General features: G+C 32.2%; 1 pseudogene; it reads left to right on the top strand.

The window, feature by feature from the left end:
• Positions 4,570 to 6,354, top strand: LOC108661366 (annotated as a pseudogene).

Genomic DNA, 19,854 nt, shown 5'->3' with positions numbered 1-19,854 from the left:
CAACATTATAGACAACATCTAGCACTGCATAATTAAAATTACAATCACATATTAATGTAGATAATAATTAAAACTTATGATGCACTTTAACAAGTTTCCTTAGATCAAACAATGGAATCTCTTCAAGGAAATATTCTCTTAAATGGTTAGGTTAAGCTAAAATCTCAAAAATCTAACTACTTAAGCCCTCAAAATGTGTTAAAATAACTTTATCCCCAAACTTAAGATTTTGCTAGTCTACAAGCAAAACATGAAATAAAATGTAATAACTCAAATAAAGAAAACACTTAACTCAAAATCAATTGCACCATTTCATTCATCACCTTTAATATCCTCAAAATTTAATCCATATTCATAAATCTAAGCAACACACAAATATTATTCAAGTTCATGTTTCAATTCAAATCCAAGCCTATTGTTAAATGAATTTCCATGTGTGTGTGCAATCTTTTCACCTAGAACATTGTCGTATCCAGATAAGTTTGTATTCAAGCAAAATCCAAATTAGTAATTAAATTCCATAAGTTTACTTTTTATCTCTCTCTCCAATAATATAGACTAATACTAAGTTAAAATCAATAGGGCTTTAACTAACTTGCAATGTATGGCTAGGGCTAAGGTTGGATATGGGATAATGTATAGCTCAAATCACCCGAAGCACATAGTCAATATAGGACCTATTCATAACTTTATTTTCCTTTACCTCATATACCCCTTTTTTCTTTTTTTTTATCAAAATTTTTCTTTTGTGCAACATTTCAAACTTTTTCTTTTTCCTCTACCCTTTTCCTTTTTCTCTTTTTTTTCTTTTAAATATTACTCCCCCAAACTTATTTCTTTTATTGGGTAGTGAGAGGAATGCAGTCATATTTTGAACTTTTCATCACTTTTCATCCTTACCACCTCTTTCACTATTTAGGTCATAACACTTCCTAAATTGACTTATGCACTTAGGAGTGAGGGGTGCCAAAATTATTGGAAATATTAATTTAAGTGTTTAGGCTAAAAATTAAGTGTTCAAATAAAGAAAAGGTGTCATTAGGCTCAAAAAGAGTAAACTAAGGATAGATTATGTAAGGTAGGCTAAAAAGGCTCAATCGGTCCAAATATGTCCTAAATCATATCTTTAAGATTTCACCTCGACAGAGAATCAAACAAATTCTAGAACTCAATACATAATTCAGAAATTCACATTCACATAAACCTTATCTAAATATGTACAATGAATTTAAGCAAAATATATAGTCCTCAAAATGTACAAATCTCATCCTAACAATGAAGCTTAGCATAAGAATTCACATAACATTCAAACAATATCCACATGTTTTAAAGAATCAAGGTAAATATATAACTAGGTTTTCATCATTGGATACTTAAATTCAAAGAAATTGGTGCAATTAAATTTAGCTCCTGTTTTTAAAACATGCATGAAATTTTAAAAAAAATTAACGAAAATAAACTAACCTAAAATATCACAAAAACTAATAAGAGTAAAACCCTCCCCCAAACTTAAATTGCACATTGTCCTCAATGTGAAAAGCTAAAAAGAATAAGGAAAATATACTCCCCTATCAATGGTGATAGTGCATTGAAAGCTTTAATTTTCTTTCTCCTTATCTCCATACTTCCCAAACTTGCATACTCAACAAAACAAGCTAGGAAAAGGTTATTACTACTTTTTTAAATAAAAAAACAAAAACTAACTAAAATAACAACTAAATCTAAAAGGATATAGCTTGGGTTGCCTCGCAAGAAATGCTTCTTTATAATCAATAACTCGACTATGATACCACTTTATTGTTGTTAATTGGACTAATTGAGGATATTTGGCGATCCAATTCACCTGCCAAATAATGTTGGAGATGCTACCCATTCACTCTGAAGGTTCTGGTAGCTTCACTACAAATATCTATTGCACCACACGGATAGACATTAACCATCTTGTAAGGAAAAAGCTTGCACACAAATAAACATTATTGCTAAAAACTTGCAATCGATATTGCACATGCAAGTATATGTATCGAACAAGTAATATAAACAGTAAGTCTAGAGTCATATCCCACAGGGATTTAGTCCTAATTCTTTACTAAGTACTAAAATTATGACAAATTAATCTTATTTGAGTAACTAAATTTTGTAAACAATTAATTAAAACTAACTTCAATCAAAAACTAAACTAATTAAAAAAAAGTTAAAAATTCACTAGAAAAAGGCAATATATTAAAACCTAGGATTATGGGTTCATTCAATACTTCATCTGATACTAGCTTATCTTATTATTTACATTCATGGGTGGTTTTACTAACCTAGAATCCAAAGCTAAGTACAAGTCTCCGTCGAGATGCTTGCACAAATACCTAACTTAATTAGGTCATTATATGACTATAGTAATCAATTAAATAAGGTTCATTAAGCTAGTGTTCTAATTTAGCTATATATGAAAATCGGCATTTGTCTACCCGAATCGTAAATTAGAACACCTAAGTGATGTGAAGATACACTAATCAAATCTTAGTCCATTCTAAAATCTTTCTATCAAGTCTCAATTAGATTCACAAATCAATTAATTGATGGCTAGGCAATCAAAAGCGTTAAGAACATATTTGAATAAGCAAAACTTTACTCATTCATAATGAATAAAAGAGAAACTAATATTCAGATTACATGTTGAAATCCACCACAATGCTAGAAAAATAGTTTAGCTCATAATATCTAATAAAAACAATATCCAAAGAAATTTAACCATGAATCCTAGTCAAAGAAAATAAGAGAAAGAAACTAATTATAGAAGCTTTGCAATCTCAATTCACTCTCAAATTCTCTTGTTTTCTTGCTTTGTTCTTGGCTCTTTTTTTCCAGAATAGTTGCGTGCTAACTCCTTTTTAAAACCTCTAAAAAAGGTCCCTTAAATAGGCTCCAAATAATGTCATTTCCAAAATCCCATCAAATTTTTATTTTTAGAAAATTGTTTGGCATCGTGACCATGTTTACTCGGTGTCGCGGTGCTGCCTTTTTTGCTATAGTAGCACTGCAACCTTCCTTTCTTGGCGATGCAGCTCTCTAGCCTCAAAAGTTTATATGGTGCCCTTCCTTTCACCAGCACTGTAGCCTTGCTCTCCTTAGCACTGCGGCCTTGGCTTCCTTGACGCTACAACCTTGAGTAACTCAAGGCCACAGACTTCCTCCACATGCTGCGTTGTGTAAAACTACAACAATCCAACATCTTCCAACGTGATTTTCACCTTCATCAAATCTAAACTGGGTGAAGCAATAAACATGAAAGTTTTATCCCTGTCACTTATCTTTCCAATGGCTCAACAGTCACGTCAATTGAACTTCTAGAGTGAAAGATATACTTCAAATACAACATCATGTTCAGTCCATGCATTCTGTTGTAGTGCTCGACTTATACAAATATTTTACTACTATTTGATCAGAACTACACAAAGTGATAAACACATAATTGTAGCCCTTCCTCTTAACATTCTAGTGGTCTAAGAATCACCTCATTTGGTAATTGCTCTAGGACTACTGCAGTGCTTCAACTTTGACAACCTTTTTGACCATCTTTGAGGCCTAACTAGGCAAAGTGGTAAACATGAAAGTTGTAGATCCTTCTCTTAGCTTTCCAATAGTCGAATAATCATCTCGTTTAGAGTTTTGTATAGAGAGTTATGGTTGAAATACCAAAACTTATGAACTAAAAGTTTGCACCCTAAAATTGCTTTTCTTCTTTCATTAAAATTCTTCCTTCATTAAACCTACAAAAGCACAAATAAATCAATAACAACCTATCTTAATCACAATAACACCAAATTAATATAAAATTAACTAAGATTAGATTGACTCACCTAAATTAACTAATTTAAATTTATTTAAATAAAACCTACTAATTTCTATGCATTATAACAAGAACTAAGCTAAATTACTATCAAAATTAAGCCCAAATAACTCTATATTATAGAGTTATCATTTATCCAGTGCTGAGATTTTGGAACAACTAGATGCAATTCCTAATATCACATGTGGAGCAGAGGTTGATGACCATAAGCTTTTGGGTTTTGGGCAAACCCATAACTGGATGAAGAAAAGTATTTTTTTGGAGTTACCATAGTGGAGTACAAATCTCATTCGTCACAACTTGGATGTGATGCATATTGAGCGTAATGTCTTTGATAATATATTCAACACGATGATGGATGTTTCGGGGAAGGCAAAAGACAATATAAAGGCTTGACAAGATTTAAAGGTGTGTTGTAGGCGACCAAAATTAAATTAGTTATGCATAATTGTGAACTATATACACTGAAGGCTTCATACACTTTAACTAAAAAGCAAAAAAAAACTGTGTGTGTTTGGGTGAAACAATTACAACTACCAAATGGTTTTACCTCTAATATTGCAAATTATGTGAATGAACAAGAGTGCAAATTTTATGGGATGAAAAGTCATGATTGTCATGTTTTATGCAGCGGTTTCTCCCAATTGCATTTTGCAATGGTTCCTCACACTATTTAGAGAGCAATTATTGATATCTCATATTTCTTTCATGATATATGTGCAACCGAAATGTGTTTTGATCATATCAATGCATGGGAAGGAAAACTTGTGGGAACCATATACAAATTGGAGAAGATTTTTATCCTTGACTCAACGGAATATTTGCCGATCCACTTGGAATATGAAGCTAAGGTCGGAGGACCACTCCATTATTGATGGATGTATCCTTAAGAGAGGTATTAGGAGCCACACATGTAATTTGCTAATTATTTTAGGGTTACGATGAGAATCTAACAATCACATTGATCTTCAAGGTCTTGCATCATTAAAAAAAAAAATAATAATCAAGCATTTATGGAAGGTTCCATTTGTGAAGCATATCTCATCGAGGAAATATCAATGTTTTGGTTGATGTACTTTGAACCTACAATCCCAACAAGAATGAATCAGGTCCCACGAAATGATGATCGTTGAGAGGTTTATGCATCCGATCGTCTTTTGATTTTCACCCATCCCAACTAACCTTTAGGTTCATTCGAGAAATGGTGATCCTTAGAGGAAGATGAGTTTGATGTTGTAGAACTATATGTACTAATGAATTGTGATGAGATATTACCATAAATGGAGTGTTTAAGTCGATTACAAGTTTAGAAAATTATGAAAAGTTAATGGCATTAATTCAATATATGTTCATTCTATGTTTAAGATGTTTGATGATATGGTGAAAAGAGAATGATATGGTATTACTGACAAGGAATTGTACAAAATCCATGATGCAACCTCTCGAAATTGGTTGGAAAAATATGTAAGTTATCATTTATCAATCTAATTGTAAGTGTTAAAATAACACTTGAAATAATTACATGGCATGTTACTTTCTCGTAAGTGGCCCAACATGTGAATCAAATTGATTCTCGTTTAGTAGACATGTCGCACAATGGTGGTCGTATAGCGATGTGTTACAAATGTTACTATGTGAATGGATAGAAGTTCCATACATTGGAATATGGAGAAAATCGTTCCACAATAAATAGTGGTGTCTATATCAAAGGAAGTTGCTATAATGATTACAATCGTGACTTTTATAGTTTGATGGTCGATATCGTTGAGTTAGAATATTTTGGTGTAAATAATCGAGTAGTTTTGTTCAAATGTCATTAGCTTGGTATTGAAAAAGATCTTAGAGTTAATCTTGTTCATGGGTTGGTCGAAATTAGACACAACTCAATTCTTGCTAGTAAAGAGCCTTTTGTTTTAGCCGAACAAGCTACTCAAGTTTACTATAGTCCAAACCCTGAGGAGATCTTAACCCGGCGGCCAGTGGCAGCCACCATTAAGCTGACGATACCAGTGGGAGGAGCATGACCCGCGCCACTAGTGCGTCCTGCTTTGGGGTAGTACCGGCTGAATCTGATGGCCTTTCACAAAGACTTCAAGGCCTAAACCCAAAAGTACAAGCCCAACACTTTTATGGTAGTCACCATAACCGCCTTCAAAGACAACACCTTCGAGTTCACCGTGAAGTCTCCCTCCGTGACATGGTACTTGAAGAAAGCAGCGGGTATCGAGTCCGGTAGGAGCTAGCCAAGTCACGTGATCGCCACTACGTTGTCCGTCAGACATATATACGAGATTGCCAAGGTTAAGCAATCGGATCCTTATTGTCAATACATGTCCCTTGAGAGTATTTGTAAGTCCATTATTGGGACGGCTAATACAATGGGGATTAAGGTGGTCAATGAGTTAGATTAGTTTGTTCATTTCACGAACATGTAATGGTCTTTTTCATACTCTTGTTACTGCATTTGTTCTCCACCGTGTTCGAAACATTGTCTGTGTGGGAAGTTGTTTCATTGTCTTTGAGACCTTTGACATGTATTTGTTGGATGATTTCTGCAACTTTCAAAGATTATTTCAATTCAATGCTAAAAAAAAAAAAGTTTACTATAGTCCATACCCATCAAACAAAAGAGATTGATGTGATTGGTGGACAATGTTCAAAACAAAAGCTCAAAGTCAATTTGATATTTTGAATAATGAAGGGTTGTATCAAGAAGATGAAGACAATATCAATACACAATTTGATAATCCTTCAAACAACCTTGACAGCAATACAATTCTTGTTAGTGGTGAATATGAAGAGGTTAATATGTTTGTTAAGGTCAAAAATAATGAAGAAGATGATGACGATGAATGAGTTGAAGGAGAAAATAAAGAGATAGAGGAAGATACACAAGAAGACGATGATAGTGAAAGAGATGATCCTGAAGATGAGAATGATGAAATGAGTTTTCCTGTTCAAATGGTGATTGATGGTTGATGGTCACGGAATTACATTTATTAACAATACTTAATATTAATGATTATGCATTACATTTATTGTCAATTCATAATAATGGTTAGTTGATAATGTGTTGATAGATTTTTGCATAGTCATGGTTAAATACAAAACTACTGCTAGCCCTCAAGCACAATCGAATGGAGTAGGTAATTTAGCTGCGTAACCTCCGATTCCACCTCCTCACTCTTCACCATCGGCTGTGAGACCTCTGATTCCACCTCAGTCATTGATACCATTGATATCTATTCTTATGCCCACACCAGCGGCTACTCCATTCGATCTAGAGGAAATGCTACCAACTCTAACTACTGCCACAACTAAGTCAAACTCTGTATCATAATCTAGGGGCTGAGGGCTGAGTGTAGGCTTGCCTACTCTTACCAATCCGGAGAGACATAATTTACAATTATTAACTTATTTCATTATATGTAGTAAATTCATTAATGTGTTTTAATACAGATGTATTGATTTTGTAGTACTTTGTGGAGACTGGAATGACTCCAACCATCACAAGAATAATCAAGAGACACTTTAGTGGGCCTTGGGCTACATGAAGGTTGATTTCTACTGTCGTGAAATATGACATGTGGCGTAAATTTAAGGTACCATATTGTTATTATATATTTACCCAGGTTTCCGTTAACGATACTAATATAAATATTTATTTTTAATGTAGGAGTCTTTTACATGGGTTGATACCGATGCTACAATGATCTGCAACATATGGGAGAAAATTTATAAGGATCGGTTAAAAGATCTGTTTGTGGACGAGAGCGAGAACTCCAAAAGGGATGTGAGCACTCGTCATGATATCCTCTTGACTAAGTGGAAGGCACGCCACTAGATCATTACAAAGGTTTGGGACCAACAAGTCGATAATGTCTGGGCCAGGCTTATATGGTAGCGTCGATTTGCGAAGGCCTAGGAAAACCACTTGACAGAGAAAAATGGTAGCATAGAAAAGCACACAAGGGGTTTTTTACCTTTTGCTTTTCATCAGAAGAAAATGGTATGCGTTCTTAACTCAAAAAGTCAATAATGTGAGCATTTTGTTATTGTCGTTGTGTTGTTGACGACTACGAAGCGAAGCCATGCATATGTTTCGATGTTGCATTTGTTTTTCTTCCAAATGTGTTATGTGTTGTCATTGTTTTACGATTTTAAAACATGTTGTCATTGTGTTGAGGATTGTGGAAACATGCATATTGGTGATGATACGTTTTTTTTCTTATTGTGATTGCAGTCCGAGATGCTACAAAGACCAACGACATTCTTCGAGGTTTTGGAGCACACTCACAAGTGACAAAAAGGTATCGAAGAGTTTGTGAGTAACAAGTCAAAGATTGCTAGTGTAAGTAATAAAAATGAGTCAATTTATTTTCTTTATATTATTGAATATGTGTATATGTTACTTGACAATTTCATTAATATATTATGTTATTTCCTTTTCTATTTGTAGGAATCATATACACCTACTATATTGTAGAAGTATGGTGATGATCCATCATCCTAGCTAGAGTTCGATCTAATAGCATGGTTTGAAGCAATTGGAGGGCCATAAACCACTCAAACCCATGTCTATGGGTTTAGCACCAAGATGTGACTGCTACACTATTTACTCCAACTACGACATTTGAGTCTGCATGTGGTACGATGCTTTTTGGTGATATTGCATGGGTTTCATCATCTAAACTTGAGGGCTATCAAGAAATGAAGAGCGATGTGAATGAGTTGAAAACTGACATGCATGATATTAAGTCCTTCATGAAAGTTATCCTTGAAAGGCTTCCAAATCTAGCTAGCAAGTCTTCATCATCACAGCATTCACATCCTAAATCACAACAACAGTTTCCCCTTCCTAATGATTTGACCAATGGACAACTGTAATTCCTTTTTGTTATTCCATAGATTCCTTGTATTAAAGTTTTTCATTGATTTTGAGATAACATTTTTTTAAATTTTCAAAATATTTGGTATGCTTTTTCCATTATATAATACATTTGGAGAAATTTTTCAAATAAAATTATTAATTTTGATATATCAATATTATTATTATTCAATGCAAGAAACAAAAAATAAAAAAAAATTACGAAAAGTTAATTACTACTAACGAAATTCTCTTAATACCGACATATCTCGTTTTTTATTATTGATGGAATTTGCTTCATTACCGACAAAACAAAACAAAAATTGGCTATTAATTCCGTCTAGAATTTCGTAGGTAAATTCATCGATAAATTGGCAATGGCTTTACCAACCACGAGATCCATCGGTAAACTACTGATGGATTTACTGACAATAAACTTTCAGTCGATGTAAATATCGATGAAATTTACTGACGAATTTCTTACACCACCAACGAATTAATCAATAAATGAATAGGATCCCGTATTGATGAAAATTTTAGTCAATGAAGTTACTAACGGAATTTTTAAATACTGACAGAAGCTTATTACCGACAAGAGTATTTTCGATTGATTACTGACAGATTTTTCCATCGGTAAAACTTAATTTTTTTTGTAGTGTGCGTATATGGCTATTATTGTTTTCGATAATGACATTGATAGTGTCTATACTACAAATATATTCGTTAATTTTGAACAAGTGTAGTCTATACAAACACCTATCCTTTGTTGAATGAGTTTATATTTGATGCATTCACAGTGTCTATAAACTATACACTACCAGTCAACCACAAAATGACACATAATTTATAAATAAAATTAAAACTTTTTAGGTCTTTAAAAAAATATCAATAATTTATAATAATTAATTGTATTAAAATTTTAATAAATTTTTTCTCTTTAAATTCTATTATTATTTCTCTCAAAAATAATCTAGATCTAACAAATAGCAATGTAAGAACAATAGTGATTTGAATTCGAAACACATGCCCTTATACCAAAATGCTAGTCAATGCAACCTTTTCACTTGAGTCATGAACCATTTACCACATGCAATGGATTAAATAATCAAAGGGATGTGACATATCAAAATTACCGAATATCTTGGTTTAGTCGCATAGCATGACATGGAATTGCTGGGATTTGACCTTTATGCTAAAATTTGAAAATAATCAAGAAATTTTAAAATATAACACAGCAGAATAATAAACTAGTATTTAATTAAAGAAACAGTCAAATCCTACAGGATCAATGTTTGTGTTTTTCATGTAATTTTCAAATTAGTTATGAATATTCATAAGTTTAAGAGTTACATGCGTTACTTTAGATATCATAATCAAGAGCCAATTAAATAAAAAACGCTTGTGATAAAGCAAGAAACCTTGAAAAGAGAATAAGATGGTCTAAAATCCTGCAACCAAAATCATTACTTCTTCACCTTTAGGATTTCTCAAATCTTCAGCCACCTAAGTGTTTGGCCTCTAACAATAATCTACACAGTGACTGAATAAGACCTTCTCAAAGGTAGGATTTTACTTATGCTAGCAAGTTTTGTTTCTAAAACAAAAAGACCAAAAGTTCTTGTGGAATCTTATTTTTTGTCAGACAAAGAAAATCATTTTTCTTTTTTTATTTTATGAAATGGCTGAGAAGTGGCTGGAGGCTTAGAGTTTTAGTTTTGCTAACATAACATATTTATATTGCAAAACTAAGTTGTAACCCTAGATACAACTATTGTATTTTAATTCAATTAAGTCCTTATGAACTTAATTAATTTCTCACTTTATTTTGGTCTATTCCAATTACGTCCAACTTAATTGATTATCCTTATTTAATCTTAATCATGTCACTTAATATGTGTGGCCCATTAGGCTTTTAACATGTTTGCAATAAATATAAATCGTAATCAAATATCAATTTGATAATTGATTTACATTTATAGATCATGAGCGACATGTAGCAATACATCATGACCACCCAAATGTTAGAGAGTCAATTAAAGAATTTAACAAAACCATTCAATGATAAGCCTCTTAGTTTAATACGGTCCCTTCATCAAATGTCTCGGATATGTCATAAAGCATGGCTCAGTGTCTACTTATAGCATTCCATAATAGTTCTCATAATTCATAAATAACCTTATGAATTTAGGAAACTGACTTTCCTCAAATTTATCATGCTTTGGCCAAAGACTTTATATAAGTTAATCAAGAATTTAAAACAAGTGAGATACATCCCTTAATACCACTTGGGGTGATGAATCCTCTCTTGACCATTCATTCATCTTCGCATGCTTCATGGCATACCCAAAAACAACCTTGTTTAGGCATCTGGTAGCCTCCAAACTCTTAAAGGTGGAATCAAAGTATGTCATTCCCTATACAAGATGGCCTGGTGTTTCAAGTCCAAGGACTAGTTGCACGACTATTACATGAGAACATATTCCATAAATAGTAGAGTGAAATACCAAATGGAGTTCTCATAGTGGATCATGTTCAATGAACTTGTTATTTAACAAGCACCCACATGTTATCCTTAAGTATCCCATATACTTCAATCTATGAGATCGATTACTTACTTCCCAAGTAAGAAGGCTTAACGTTTACTAGTTTTTGAGCATTGTCAATGCCCTGTCTTGACAATACAATGACCAGGAACAATTTTAGGAACATGGCTTTGATGCATAATGATCTCATAATTGTAACAACTTTACAATTCTCTTGCTAGGCCTTTATATTGCATGGGCTTCATCCAATTAGTACATAACAACTCCTTATTATTGCACTAACATGAAGGAAAACCTCTATCACATATAGTTATACGATTAAGTATGTATTTAATGACAATTCATATTCCTTAACCAATCCAATTGGCTTAACACCAACATGATTTGGGAGTTAGGGGATAAAGAGAAGGGAAATCTAAGTTTGAAGGGTTAAAATCGCATGTAATCTACATATTTTGCAATATTTGCTTTGTAAGATACAACATAATCTCCAAGAACTCTTTTGATAATGGCATGAGCAATTAAGCACTTGTAGTTCATGGGCATTTGCTTAGAACTCTAACAACAGTTGTTCTTGTATTACTATTTCTTATATCTAAATTTTTTGAGGAAATAAGTGAGAGAGAGTTTCAAAGAGAAAGAAAAATTATTTTATTTTTATATAATTATATATTAAAATTACTAGTATTTATTTGTAAGGACTTAATAAATTTTAACTTTGGTTATTGATGATGTGCCATTTTGTCATTAACTGACCAATGTATAACTTGTATACACTATCAATGTATCAAATGTAAATCTTCACTGAAATAAATAGGCAATTACTTGATGTACAAGTTTGCTTTTAAACCCTTCGAAAAGCATTAGGGTAATAACTTCCTTAAACTCAAAAATCTCACCAAAAAAAATATAAACCTTTTAAAAACATTAGGATAATAGTGTCCCTGAACTCAAAAATCTCATCAAAAAATAAAGTAAAAATATTTACCTTGATTTATGGACTTAAATTCTTTAATGATCTAAAAAAACTTAAATTAAGATTTGAATTGTTAAGCCCTACTCTATTATATACTTTTCATGTCATTCATGTACTTGATAGCATATCTACATACTAGGATGCCTCAAAGAATCGTTAAAAGTCGGTATCGTATCTAGTGGTACAATTAAGTCGATTAAAATCTCGAACTAGTTTGAATAGAGATTTTAGGATATATTTGAGAGTTATTGAACCTTAGAATGTCTTAATATGGTGATTCAGAGTTCGAGGATTAATTTGAAGTCAAATTAGGAATTTTCATAATGTAGGGGCAAAATGGTCATTTTGCCACCCAAGGGCAAAATTGGAATGTTGGACGAAGTTTGTTTTTACCAAGTTTGACTAATTGGAGCATGATTTGAATTTGAGAAATGAAAAATTTTAATTTCGACATTTTTCCGAGCATAAGGACAAAACAGTCATTTTATGTGTCCACAAGGATGTAATTGGAATTTTTGGAATTTTACCCACCATAACACTTGTCAAGCCCATGAATTTCACCTATTATTATTTTATACTTTGGATAATTAAGAGATTACATGTGGTGGTGAGAAAATACTTAATTGTTAAGTTTTAACCATGGACCAATCACATGGTGACACATATCAAGCTTTAATATTTTTATAATTTCCTTTATAAACTCAACATAAACTCTCCCATTTCACTTTTCATGGCCAACCAAAGCAAAGAACAAAGAGAAAAGAATAGAAACAAACCCTAGAGAGGAAAATTCAAGAGAAATTTGTTGAATTTCAAAGAACAAAGCAATCAAAGGTAAGATTTTTCAAATTTAGCTTAAAATCTACCTTTCCCATGCTTTGTTTTTCATTTTCTATGGTTGAAACGCAAGTTTCCATGAGGGAATACTTGCTAGCCAAACATAGGGAGAGAGGTTTTGATGATGGATTTTGCTAGATTTCATGATATCTTAGTATTTTTAGTTGTTTGATGATGTTTGGCATGAAAAACAAGCAAGAAAATCGCATGCCCTTCAACAACCCTCTTTGGCCGAATGTTATACGTGACATGTTGAATGATGGATTTTGTTGTATTTCATTTTATTTAGCTCGTAATTGATGATTTATAGTATCGGATATCGAAAACTGTTATCGAAAAGTATAGTTCCTTTAGTAAACGACTTGAACAATAATGAGAAAATCATAGTAAATGGACTTGGATTTGATTCTTAATGATATAGATGGATTTATTGGACTGTGTTAACACTGATTAACATGTTAGTTCGGAATCGGAATGAATTTCGGTTACGATGAATTAAGTCACAATCAAGCTCATTGAGGTACTTTGGTGTATTTGGAATATTGAAAGTGGAATGAATATATTTTAAGTTGAATCGGATGTTTTGGTTAATTCAACAGTGTATAGTTCAAGTTAGGTCGAATACAAATTCAGTCTGATCATAATTGAACCCACGTAGAACACCGTTTTTAAGTGATTATTCGAACAATTCTCATTCAATTTCATGCATTCATATAGAGTTTGAAATAGTTTTATAACAGTTTGGCACAAATATATTGAATTACGTGTCGTTATTATGTATAGGTGGTGAGCCCTCTAATAAGGGTAAAGATATCGTACCCGAGGACCAAGAATAGGAGTACTCCAAACTCTCGTTATTGTGAGTAATCAAATGTTCACCTTAACTATCTAAAGTAGTTTACACTCGTTTTTATGATTTTAAAGAATAATGAATTTAAACCGTAGATTTTTATGTTTTATAAGTTAAGTGTTGGTTAAATGAATGAGATTTATAAATTGTTTTGCAATTCAATGACGATTTTGGAAATTGAGTAGGTGGAGACTATATACTTGTGTTATCTATATATATATATGGTTTGAATTGATGGCTTATGACAATGTGATGGCATGAATGGTTGGATTTGTGGTTTGTGGATTATATAAACTATCTTGTTTTACCTTGACATGTTGGGAAATATTATATTAGCCATGTCATGCTATTGAAATTTTTATTGATTTGGTGGGTTATTTGATTAGCTTACTGCAGTGGGCGGATTTCTGTGGACTAGCCTATTATAGTGGCACGGTAAATCCCGTTATATTTTACCTTAGTACGAGAGGCGCGGAGGGTATCTCCTAAGATAAGTTTAGAGTTCACTTCAAGCCGAACCACAACGTGAGGATGAAACTCAGCCAACGCCAAGGAATGGCTATATTTTAAAAGTAAAAACATGTTTTATGGGTGTATGTCATTTTAACATCCTTGGCAGACTCGGTTGGATGCCCGGGCCAAGGTGTCATCGAGTATGAGTTTTGGCACAAGCCAAGTTTTTAAGAGAATCATAAGCCTTGTTCATTATTGCGATGAAATGTAATTGTTTTATATGAATTGAAATGAGTTTTAAATGTTATGAATCTATTATGATGGGATGATTTAACTATCTCCATTTACTCGGCTTTAAATGTTGTAGATGAACTTTGCTTGCTCACTAGGTTTATAAAAACTCACCCCTTCTTTCTTGCCCATTTCAAGCTTAGGACAGTCTGTAGACAACCGATTTTGTCGAGGGTTGCTTTTGGATTTGCATCCTTAGAAATCGAAGGTCTACAGTCTTGTATATTTTCGATTATTTTGGAGCCCACATGTCATTGTAGAATATTTTTGTATACCTGGTTTAGTGTGCTATTATATATATGAATTTATTTTGCTCTTATGTTACAAAAATTCTTTATGCAGGATTCTATAAATATTGTTTTATAAGAAAATGAAATATTTTATTCAATATTTTATTTAGTTTGATTAACCATAATTTCATTTTAAATGGATGATCTAGATTACTAAAATTATTTTTAGATAAGAAATGTATATTTTTGGATTGTATATTGTATTTTCACCAGGTTTCCAAATTTTTGGGTAAAAATAACCAAAATACCCCTATGTAGCATAAATTACTTTTTGTTTGTTTTCGATTTAAAAATAGTTTATATTCCTTTAAAACATTATATTTAGTAACTGTTGCTCATAAGGGAGACATAAAATTAATGCAAGAGCCTTGCGAGGTTTCGGTTGACATTCCGAGTAATGAATGTCTATCGAGACATCGCGACGGTTGTCACGAGATCGAATGGAGTATCAGGTCTGACATAAATCGATAAACAGTGAATAATGTTTGCTTCGATTTAAGTGTCTTGATACTAGAAATTAAAACATATTTATTCTCCCAAAACCTTATTTGAATACAATTATGAAAAAGATTTGTAATTAATATCTAGAATCAATCATAATATATAAACAAATCAGATCAAATGGTCAGACTAGTTGAACTTAGCTTTTCTAATCTGATTGGGGATATCAATTATGAGAAGTTAAACCTATCAAGAATCGAATGAATCATTTAACTGGGTTGTTAAAACAAATAGACTAGTATTTTTATATTTTAAATTCTTCTTTCATAAGTGACAAGATTTGAACCCTTACTCTCTTTATAGTTAATTAAAACCCTAATCAATTAGTCAAATGATTTTTTAAAAATCTATTTACTCAATTTTCTGGTATAAAAAACAAAAAAGTAACATTAGTGCATTTGAATTAGGATACCGTATTTGTTAGATATGTATTTGATATTCTATTGTAAAAGACCCATGAGTCATTGGTGTGTTCAAGAGAGTCATGACTAATCAAACTACTCATCAAAATATTTGGGAAGTCCTTGTATTAGGACATTTTTTTTAATTTAATCTTTTTATTTAAAATTGTAACATTTTTATCCCTTGATTTTGGAAATTACTTCAATTTAGTCCCTTTAACACAAACAAGAAATAATTATTAAGGGCTTAGGGGTGGTGGTAAAGGTTTTGACATACTTGCTAGAAGTCTTGGGTTAAACCTTAACAAGAGCACATAATATTTTGAATAATAAGAGCACGCCATGTGTTAGCCTCATGATGCGTCATGTGTCAGCATATTAATGAGCCATGTGGTAGCTTATTGATGTGCCACATGGCATCCAGACCCAAAGTGTGACATGGCATCACGACGTCAGCGCATTAGGGTGACGTGGCATTGCAACATCAACACTCAAACTTAAAAGTGATGTGGCAATATTAAAGGGACTAAATTAAAAGAATTCTCAAAATCAAGGGACTAAAATGTTGTGATTTTGAGTAAAGAGACTAAATTGCAGAAAATTCCCTAGTACAAAGATTTCTTAGATATTTTGACCCAAAATACTACCAAAGAAATCATCTAAAATAAAAAGTGCTATCAAAGAAACTTTCATGAAAGTAACAGTATGCATTGGCACCAGAAGAATTTCATCACATTCTAATATTATTTGTGTTTATTAGTTTCTCATCAATTCAAATATAGAATTAAGAGACAACTATTACGGAGAGAGAGCAAGTTTTGAGGTTGTCCTAGCTTTGGCTATGTGTATTTGCATAAACAAAAACTTGGAATGCTTGGATTCAATGTTTTGCAATATCCTCCCAAAGGAAATCCATTGGTGAGGCAGTATATATTGCTGTCTTTGAACTGTGAACATGGCCTCATCACTATTTCCCATTCCTTTGGAAGAGCTACAACACTTGTTATATCTGAAATAATAAAGAAAAAAAGGAACACAAATTATACATTTTATATTTGATACATAACAGAAAAGGAAAATTGATCATGCGTATAATGACTTAATTATTTAAGGGTAAGAAGAAGTGTAATTATCTTTCTACATATGATAAATTTGATTAATAAAAGGCAATGATTTCACTTGGTTTGATCAAGAGGATGAAAAAGCATAGAAGACCAAGAAAGAAGCACTTTAAAGGAAAAGAAGGATTGCCAGTAGCCATTCTACCAAGTTTTGTACTCTTTCTTGTAACCTTGACATAGGTTATAGCTATTTGTGTGATATGGGTTGGTAGTGATAATATACCCTCTCAAAGCCCCCTTTTATAGTAATTCTAGGATATTTCATAATATCTGATTTCATTGTATCTTTTTAGTCAAGAATTTATTAATTATTAGTATTTTTTGGGTATATGTATCTTGGAAATTTTTAATTGGCAAAACAATCCTTTGCTCTAAAAAGTTTTTATATTAGGAAACTACTATTTTTTCCTACTTTCACTTGGAAAGGTTTGAAAACTTTAGCTTTAGAATAAGACTCTTGTGTTACAGTTGCGTGGTTTCTAAAATCAAACACAAGACCATGAGTTTTGTAGACGATGTTCATTGATATTGACAGGTTACAAAAGTTGTTTGGTAAAGTCAAATATAAGCAAATCTATAGGGAAACCAATCATTTTGTGGACACGTTAGCAAAAATGGGAATTGACTGATCTACCATGTTTAATGCTTGTTAGTAAATGATTACTATTATGGCATGGTGGCCTTATTGCGGGTCCTATGCGAATGTTGTAGGAAGCATGTAGTTTTATAGAACTTGATTACTAGAAGTAATGGTAGAAGGAAGGTGGTGGTTAGGGAGTGGCGGTCAGTTTTTATTATTATTTTTATATGTATAAAATTTGAGATATATAATTTTGCCACCCTAAAGAAAATCAAATAATCTCTTCTAAAATAGTTAAGTTGCTTAACAAAATTATTAAATGGCTTGGGTTTGATCCTTTTTAAGCTTAAATTTCAAAAATTTTTCCCTTTTTCTCCTTTTCTTTTTTTTTTCATTATGCATTGCACATTACAATCAAACAAACATTTTTTCCCTTATTTTTCCTATGCATTGCATGTTACAATCAAACAAAACCCTTCAATTTTTTTCCCTCTATCAATCTTTTTGAGGCTCATCATTCATCAAATAGAAAAACCCTTTATCCTATTCTCTTTTTTCGTGAATTAATCAAACAATTTTTTTCTATCCAAACCAAATAACTATACTAAACCCTTTAACTCACACAAATTTGAAATCCCTCATATTTAGTATTCATCAATCATAATTCATCAATACCATAGATTTAGTGCTATGTATTATTTTTCAACAAGGGGGACAAGTTTTTTCAAACGTTTTACTTCAAAAACTTCAATTTTGTTAAGATAAAAAATGAGAAATATGTATAAACTTATGAATGTTTAGGTGGAGGTAGACATTCCCACTCTTAAGCTTAAGATATGCTTTATGTGAGAAATATTTGAACATGTGAAACATGGTTCTTTGGGATAATATGTGATGTAGTTGCACATACCCTATCAAAAAGTTTAAAGGTGAGGTATAAGTTTTGTAGTACCTCGTACTTTGAGATGGTAGCTAATAAAGCTTATCGAATGCCTATTTGAGGTTGTTTACTAAGTTAAAAGGGTAATTCAGAAGTGAGCCTGTAAAACTTCGACCTCCATAGACACGTAACTAGAAGTAGACGCGATAACACTAATTAGGGGTAATTTCATCATTTCTCTTGGTGAGCTCCTACAAGTGGGTTTTTTGATGTTATTTAGGCCTAAGTAGGCCTAAGGCATAAATGAGTGATGAAAATAAGGATAAAATAATGAAGGAAATAGAAATAATAATGACTTCTGCAGTAGCGACAAAATGGTCATTTTGCACCTCAAGTTGAAATTTTTAAGTTTTTGTGAACTCGAGTACTTCAACACCATTATGGACTTTGTCTTAGTGTCTAAAGAGTAAAAAGTTGAACCAAAGGAAAAAAGAAGACAAAGTCACCTTATGGAGGGCATTTTGGTAAATTACATGAGAATTGGATAAACTTTAGATATAAATATCTAAAGCTTCTGCAACTTCCATCAACTTCTTCTTCTTCCCCAACTCTTCTCTCCATTTCACGTTTTTCTTCATCCTCCATCGAAAGGAACCTTGAAACTTCCATATCTTTTTCAAGTTCATTATAATTTTCATGCTTGTGAGCACTTTTCCATAGGGGTTTTCATGCTCCTTCACTTGTACACCTCAAGGACCCTCAAAAGCCTTTCCTCAATACTTTCTCTCACTAGTTGAAAGTTTAGAAAGAGTGAAAGAGGGATTTTCCATGATAGCTTAAGTATTCTTGAGAAGGAATTCAACTACAAATTTACCAAGGTGAGTAATGAATTAGGATTGATTTTAGGTTGTTGATAATGGCTAGTAATTAGAGTTATGAGTTGTTTTATTGTTGAGGTTTGTCTATTTATTTCTAGTGACACTAGAGTATAGAGAATAGATAGCTAATCAAAAGGCAATTGGAAACTAGTTAGGAATAACTAGTAGAACTTGATTTAGGAAAGAGATTTTGGAATTATATTAATCCCAATTTGGGTTGCTGGTGATATTGTGTGTGTATAGGTTCCAACAAGGCCTCACATGTCCATTTGGAGCATTAGTTGAGGCTAGAGTCAAGCAAAAGAATCAACAAGACCGGTGAGTGAACTTGCATTTCAAAATTGTTTTGGAAATGTGAATGTATTTGCACAAAACATTTGAATGATTTTATCCAACTTTTCTTAAAAAAAAAAAACAAGTGCCTTAGGAACAAGCCCTTGATAAATTATTTTGATATGGTGAAACGTGAAAAAAAAAAAAGATGAATTTATGTGCTTTTCTTTTTTTGTTGATATATATATATATATACAAGTATATGTTGTGCC

This window comes from Theobroma cacao, chromosome 1, assembly GCF_000208745.1.
Source record: "Theobroma cacao cultivar B97-61/B2 chromosome 1, Criollo_cocoa_genome_V2, whole genome shotgun sequence".
NCBI classification, from domain to species: domain Eukaryota; kingdom Viridiplantae; phylum Streptophyta; class Magnoliopsida; order Malvales; family Malvaceae; genus Theobroma; species Theobroma cacao.
This window is presented reverse-complemented; position numbering and strand designations above follow the sequence as displayed.